We start from the raw sequence: 8,721 nt of genomic DNA on the forward strand, positions 1-8,721 counted from the left end.
CAAAGGTAAAGTCACTGACCATTGAACATTGTAGTTAAATTCAGGCCCTGGACTATTTGAAGGGACATCAAAGATGTATGACTACCCCATGCCATACAGCTTATCAACCATTAATTTAATCAAGTGAACCTTATGTACACCAAAATAAAGGTTTTTCTTTCCTTCATTACCCAAAGAACTCAGCTCTGTTATTTATTTCCATCCTCATTATTTTGTCAGAAAGAAAAAGTGTTTTTGTGTAAGGGTGAACACCAATTTAAAGACGCCTTGTGCACTTTTCGGAGCGTAATAATTAATCAAGGCCCTTGTAGCACAAGCTATAGCCTTGTGAACTTATCAAATTTTCCCCTAAAAACGCAACAAATTTGCTCTAAAATAAGCAGAAGGCTATGTGAACTTATCAAATTTTGCCCTAAAAATGCAACAAATTTGCCCTAAAATAAGCGCAAGACTATAGCCTTGTGAACTTATCCAATTTCGCCCTAAAACGCAACAAAATTGCTCTAAAATAAGCACAAGACTATAGCCTTGTGAACTTATCCAATTTCGCCCTTAAACGCAACAAAATTGCTCTAAAATAAGCACAAGACTATAGCCTTGTGAACTTATCCAATTTTGGCCTAAAAATGCAACAAATTTGCTCTGAAATAAGCGCAAGACTATAGCCTCGTGAACCTATCCAATTTTGCCCTAAAACGCAACTATAGCCTTGTGAACTTATCCAATTTCGCCCTAAAACGCAACAAAGTTGCTCTAAAATAAGCACAAGACTATAGCCTTGTGAACTTATCCAATTTTGGCCTAAAAATGCAACAAATTTGCTCTGAAATAAGCGCAAGACTTATAGCCTTATGAACTTATCAAATTTTGGCCTAAAAATGCAACAAATTTGCTCTGAAATAAGCGCAAGACTATAGCCTTGTGAACTTATCCAATTTCGCCCTAAAACGCAACAAAATTGCTCTAAAATAAGCACAAGACTATAGCCTTGTGAACTTATCCAATTTTGGCCTAAAAATGCAACAAATTTGCTCTGAAATAAGCGCAAGACTATAGCCTTGTGAACTTATCCAATTTCGCCCTAAAACGCAACAAAATTGCTCTAAAATAAGCACAACACTATAGCCTTGTGAACTTATCCAATTTTGGCCTAAAAATGCAACAAATTTGCTCTGAAATAAGCGCAAGACTATAGCCTTGTGAACTTATCCAATTTCGCCCTAAAACGCAACAAAATTGCTCTAAAATAAGCACAAGACTATAGCCTTGTGAACTTATCCAATTTTGGCCTAAAAATGCAACAAATTTGCTCTGAAATAAGCGCAACACTATAGCCTTGTGAACTTATCCAATTTTGCCCTAAAACGCAACTATAGCCTTGTGAACTTATCAATTGTGGCCTAAAAACGCAACAAATTTGCTGTAAAATAAGCGCAAGACTATAGCCTTGTGAACTTATCAAATTTTTTCCCTAAAACACAACAAATTTGCTCTAAAATAAGCACAAGACTATAGCCTTGTGAACTTATCAAATTTTGGCCTAAAAATGCAACAAATTTGCTCTGAAATAAGCGCAAGACTATAGCCTTGTGAACTTATCCAATTTTGCCCTAAAACGCAACTATAGCCTTGTGAACTTATCCAATTTCGCCCTAAAACGCAACAAAATTGCTCTAAAATAAGCACAAGGCTATAGCCTTGTGAACTTATCAAATTTCGCCCTAAAACGCAACAAAATTGCTCTAAAATAAGCACAAGGCTATAGCCTTGTGAACTTATCAAATTTCGCCCTAAAACGCAACAAAATTGCTCTAAAATAAGCGCAAGACTATAGCCTTGTGAAATTATCAAATTTTGGCCTAAAAAGGAAAAAATTTGCTTTGAAATAAGCGCAAGACTATAGCCTTGTGAACTTATCAAATTTTTCCCTAAAACACAACAAATTTGCTCTAAAATAAGCACAAGACTAAAGCCTTGTGAACTTATCAAATTTTGCCCTAAAAATGCAACAAAATTTTCCCCTAAAATGCAACAAATTTGCTCTAAAATAAGCACAAGACTATAGCCTTGTGAAATTATCAAATTTTGGCCTAAAAAGGAAAAAATTTGCTTTGAAATAAGCGCAAGACTATAGCCTTGTGAACTTATCAAATTTTTCCCTAAAACACAACAAATTTGCTCTAAAATAAGCACAAGACTAAAGCCTTGTGAACTTATCAAATTTTGCCCTAAAAATGCAATAAATTTGCTCTAAAATAAGCACAAGGCTATAGCCTTGTGAATTTATCCAATTTTGGCCGAAAAATGCAACAAATTTGCTCTGAAATAAGCGCAAGACTATAGCCTTGTGAACTTATCCAATTTTGCCCTAAAACGCAACAAAATTGCTCTAAAATAAGCACAAGCCTTGTGAACTTATCAAATTTCCCCCTTAAAAACGCAACAAATTTGCTGTAAAATAAGCACAAGGCTATAGCCTTGTGAACTTATCAAATTTTGCCCTAAAACGCAACAAAATTGCTCTAAAATAAGCACAAGGCTATAGCCTTGTGAACTTATCCAATTTTGGCCTAAAAATGCAACAAAATTTTGCCCTAAAATGCAACAAATTCGCTCTAAAATAAGCACAAGGCTATAGCCTTGTGAACTTATCCAATTTTGCCCTAAAAATGCAACAAAATTTTCCCCTAAAATGCAACAAATTTGCTCTAAAATAAGCACAAGGCTATAGCCTTGTGAACTTATCCAATTTTGCCCTAAAACACAACAAAATTACTCTAAAATAAGCACAAGGCTATAGCCTTGTGAACTTATCAAATTTTGCCCTAAAACGCAACAAAATTGCTCTAAAATAAGCACAAGACTATAGCCTTGTGAACTTATCAAATTTTGGCCTAAAAATGCAACAAATTTGCTCTGAAATAAGCGCAAGACTATAGCCTTGTGAACTTATCCAATTTTGGCCTAAAAATGCAACAAAATTGTGCCCTAAAGTGCAACAAATTCGCTCTAAAATAAGCACAAGGCTATAGCCTTGTGAACTTATCCAATTTTGCCCTAAAAATGCAACAAAATTTTCCCCTAAAATGCAACAAATTCGCTCTAAAATAAGCACAAGACTATAGCCTTGTGAACTTATCCAATTTTGGCCGAAAAATGCAACAAATTTGCTCTGAAATAAGCGCAAGACTATAGCCTTGTGAACTTATCAAATTTTGCCCTAAAAGGCAACAAAATTGCTCTAAAATAAGCACAAGACTATAGCCTTGTGAACTTATCAAATTTTGGCCTAAAAATGCAACAAAATTGCTCTAAAATAAGCACAAGACTTTAGCCTTGTGAACTTATCGAATTTTGGCCTAAAAATGCAACAAATTTGCTCTGAAATAAGCGCAAGACTATAGCCTTGTGAACTTATCAATTTTTTCCCTTAAACACAACAAATTTGCTCTTAAATAAGCACCAGACTAAAGCCTTGTGAACTTATCCAATTTTGCCCTAAAAATGCAACAATATTTTTCCCTAAAACACAACAAAATTGCTCTAAAATAAGCGCAAGACTATAGCCTTGTGAACTTATCCAATTTTGCCCTAAAACGCAACAAAATTGCTCTAAAATAAGCACAAGACTATAGCCTTGTGAACTTATCAAATTTTGGCCTAAAAATGCAACAAATTTGCTCTGAAATAAGCGCAAGACTATAGCCTTGTGAACTTATCAAATTTTGCCCTAAAAACGCAACAAATTTGCTCTAAAATAAGCACAAGGCCATAGCCTTGTGAACTTATCCAATTTTGGCCTAAAAATGCAACAAAATTTTGCCCTAAAATGCAACAAATTCGCTCTAAAATAAGCACAAGACTATAGCCTTGTGAACTTATCAAATTTTGGCCTAAAAATGCAAAAAATTTGCTCTGAAATAAGCGCCTTGTGAACTTATAAATTTTTTCCCTAAAACACAACAAATTTGCTCTAAAATAAGCACAAGACTAAAGCCTTGTGAACTTATCCAATTTTGCCCTAAAAATGCAACAAAATTTTGCCCTAAAATGCAACAAATTCGCTCAAAAATAAGCACAAGGCTATAGCCTTGTGAACTTATCCAATTTTGCCCTAAAAATGCAACAACATTTATCCCTAAAATGCAACAAATTTGCTCTAAAATAAGCACAAGGCTATAGCCTTGTGAACTTATCCAATTTTGGCCGAAAAATGCAATAAATTTGCTCTGAAATAAGCGCAAGACTATAGCCTTGTGAACTTATCAAATTTTGGCCTAAAAATGCAACAAATTTGCTCTGAAATAAGCGCAAGACTATAGCCTTGTGAACTTATCCAATTTTGCCCTAAAACGCAACAAAATTGCTCTAAAATAAGCACAAGACTATAGCCTTGTGAACTTATCCAATTTTGGCCTAAAAATGCAACAAATCTGCTCTGAAATAAGCGCAAGACTATAGCCTTGTGAACTTATCCAATTTCACCCTAAAACGCAACAAAATTGCTCTAAAATAAGCACAAGGCTATAGCCTTGTGAACTTATCCAATTTTCCCCTAAAAACACAACAAATTTGCTGTAAAATAAGCACAAGGCTATAGCCTTGTGAACTTATCAAATTTTTCCCTAAAAACGCAACAAATTTGCTCTAAAATAAGCACAAGGCCATAGCCTTGGGAACTTATCCAATTTTGCCCTAAAAATGCAACAAATTTGCTCTGAAATAAGCGCAAGACTATAGCCTTGTGAACTTATCCAATTTCGCCCTTAAACGCAACAAAATTGCTCTAAAATAAGCACAAGACTATAGCCTTGTGAACTTATCCAATTTTGCCCTAAAACGCAACAAATTTGCTGTAAAATAAGCACAAGGCTATCCAATTTTGCCCTAAAAATGCAACAAAATTTTGCCCTAAAATGCAACAAATTTGCTCTAAAATAAGCACAAGGCTACATAGCCTTGTGAACTTATCCAATTTTGCCCTAAAAATGCAACAAAATTTTCCCCTAAAATGCAACAAATTTGCTCTAAAATAAGCACAACACTATAGCCTTGTGAACTTATCCAATTTTGGCCTAAAAATGCAACAAATTTGCTCTGAAATAAGCGCAAGACTTGTGAACTTATCAAATTTTTCCCTAAAACACAACAAATTTGCTCTAAAATAAGCACAAGGCTATAACCTTGTGAACTTATCAAATTTTCCCCTAAAAACGTAACAAATTTGCTCTAAAATAAGCACAAGGCTTATATAGCCTTGTGAACTCATCAAATTTTTCCCTAAAAAACGCAACCAATTTTGTATCAAATTTTGCACTAAAAATGCAACAAATTTGCTCTGAAATAAGCGCAAGACTATAGCCTTGTGAACTTATCAAATTTTGCCCTAAAAACGCAACAAATTTGCTCTAAAATAAGCACAAGGCCATAGCCTTGTGAACTTATCCAATTTTGGCCTAAAAATGCAACAAAATTTTGCCCTAAAATGCAACAAATTCGCTCTAAAATAAGCACAAGACTATAGCCTTGTGAACTTATCAAATTTTGGCCTAAAAATGCAAAAAATTTGCTCTGAAATAAGCGCCTTGTGAACTTATAAATTTTTTCCCTAAAACACAACAAATTTGCTCTAAAATAAGCACAAGACTAAAGCCTTGTGAACTTATCCAATTTTGGCCTAAAAATGCAACAAAATTTTGCCCTAAAATGCAACAAATTCGCTCAAAAATAAGCACAAGGCTATAGCCTTGTGAACTTATCCAATTTTGCCCTAAAAATGCAACAACATTTTTCCCTAAAATGCAACAAATTTGCTCTAAAATAAGCACAAGGCTATAGCCTTGTGAACTTATCCAATTTTGGCCGAAAAATGCAATAAATTTGCTCTGAAATAAGCGCAAGACTATAGCCTTGTGAACTTATCCAATTTTGCCCTAAAACGCAACAAAATTGCTCTAAAATAAGCACAAGACTATAGCCTTGTGAACTTATCCAATTTTGGCCTAAAAATGCAACAAATCTGCTCTGAAATAAGCGCAAGACTATAGCCTTGTGAACTTATCCAATTTCACCCTAAAACGCAACAAATTTGCTCTAAAATAAGCACAAGACTATAGCCTTGTGAACTTATCCAATTTCGCCCTTAAACGCAACAAAATTGCTCTAAAATAAGCACAAGACTATAGCCTTGTGAACTTATCCAATTTTGCCCTAAAACGCAACAAATTTGCTGTAAAATAAGCACAAGGCTATCCAATTTTGCCCTAAAAATGCAACAAAATTTTGCCCTAAAATGCAACAAATTTGCTCTAAAATAAGCACAAGGCTACATAGCCTTGTGAACTTATCCAATTTTGCCCTAAAAATGCAACAAAATTTTCCCCTAAAATGCAACAAATTTGCTCTAAAATAAGCACAACACTATAGCCTTGTGAACTTATCCAATTTTGGCCTAAAAATGCAACAAATTTGCTCTGAAATAAGCGCAAGACTTGTGAACTTATCAAATTTTTCCCTAAAACACAACAAATTTGCTCTAAAATAAGCACAAGGCTATAACCTTGTGAACTTATCAAATTTTCCCCTAAAAACGTAACAAATTTGCTCTAAAATAAGCACAAGGCTTATATAGCCTTGTGAACTCATCAAATTTTTCCCTAAAAAACGCAACCAATTTTGTATCAAATTTTGCACTAAAAATGCAACAAATTTGCTCTAAAATAAGCACAAGGCCATAGCCTTATGAACTTATCAATTTTTGCCCTAAAACGCAACGAATTTGCTCTAAAATAAGCACAAGGCTATGTGAACTTATTAAATTTTGCCCTAAAAATGCAATAAATTTGCTGTAAAATAAGCACAAGCCTTGTGAACTTATCCAATTTTGCCCTAAAAATGCAACAAATTTGCTCTAAAATAAGCAAAAAACTTGCGTAGGTTTCAATCTTTGCTCTTCAATGTGCAAATTTTAGAGCAAATTCATTGCATATCACAAGCAAGGGGTCCAGCATTTTCATCAAAACTTTGAAACAAACAAACAAACACAAATACACTATGTAATTTTAAAACAGACACAGGTAAATAGCCATTTATAATTGCCTGTTTATTACGTAAAGAGTATCATCAAGTTTTAGATCCGGTACTAAAGGGACATCAAAGTTTGGACTATTAGCTGACCAGCAACACTTGTAACCAAATGTTGTAACACAGCACAACATTTTTGAAATGCAAACTGTTCTTTGAAATGCTAAGCAAGAAATTTCTTGCTTAGCAAATTTTTGTGCTTAGCAGCTCTATGATATTGGGCCCAGGGCAACAGAGTCCATGGCCTCCGTGAAGTTCCACGCCTGTGAGAAATGTTGATGTTATCCAATGATCTCGGCACATTTTTAACATTGGGCTTATTTAAGTGTGTGTGTTTTTTTGGCTCATTGAAACTCCAATCAGGTTTCTGAGAGGTTCAAAGGAACTGGAATTTTCAACAAGACTTGCACAGCCAATTACAAGTATGTCAACTATACTATGATTAATTAATTACACACAGCTACATGTAAATAGCATTAAACTCCTAACATGTGTTGCTTTTGTTGACATCCTACCAAATATTTTGTTTGTAGAAAATGAAGGAAGAACACTTTTTTTTACACGATACAAAACCAGACTAGCTTCAAGAGATTTTCAGAATTTACATTCATTATTTACATTACAGTTTGTAAAACTGGTAATTTTGGGCACTCAGTGCTTCATACATGTTTGACGGCACTGGACACTAGTGGTAATTACTCAAAATAATTGTTAGCACAAAAAAAAACTTACTTGGTATCGAGCAATGGAGAGCAGTTGATAGTTTAAAACATGGTGAAAAATGGCTCCCTCTATAAAAGTAACGCAGTTTTTGAGAAAGAAGAATTTTCTCACTCAGATAATGACATACTTCAGCTGAAGCCTTTTATTATGTATCTGAAATCACACAAAGTAATTGTTGTTATTTTATGCATATATGTTGGGATACCCCAGGTAAGAATACTGGTCTTTGACAATTACCAATTGTGTCCAGTGCATTTAATATGCATACACAACTTGTTTGTACAATACATAGTCACTGTTTAAAGTCAGTGGACACTATTGGTAGTTACTCAAAATAATTATTAGCACAAAACCTTTCTTGGTGACGAGTAATGGGGAGAGGTTGATAGTATAAAACATTGTGAGAAACGGCTCCCTCTGAAGTGCCATACTTTTTTGAGAAAGAAGTAATTTTCCACGAATTTGATTTCGAGACCTCAAGTTTAGAACTTGAGGTCTCAAAATCAACCATCTAAAGGGAGTTTTCTTCTGTCATTATTATCTCGCAACTTTGATGACCGATTGAGCTCAAATTTTCACAGGTTAGTTATTTTATGCACATGTTGAAATACACCAACTGTTGTAGGCTAGTCTTTGAAAATTACCAATAGTGTCCACTGCGTTTAAGGTACAAATTTTCTCATCTATGTAAATGTATACATGAATTACTGCTATTTGTCTGACATCAGTGCTCCGTACAAGACAACACGTCTATCGCAGTGTCTACCACAGCTATGTTTTCGAACTACACGTTTCTGCTCAAGTCTCACACAGTTTTGTACATACTTGGGTAACACCAAAAAATAAAATTTGTGTCACAACTTTCTTTCCACTTAAAAGTTATAGCTGACATAAAAAATAAAATTATTTAAAGTT

Source organism: Asterias rubens, chromosome 16, assembly GCF_902459465.1.
Source record: "Asterias rubens chromosome 16, eAstRub1.3, whole genome shotgun sequence".
Lineage (NCBI taxonomy): Eukaryota > Metazoa > Echinodermata > Asteroidea > Forcipulatida > Asteriidae > Asterias > Asterias rubens.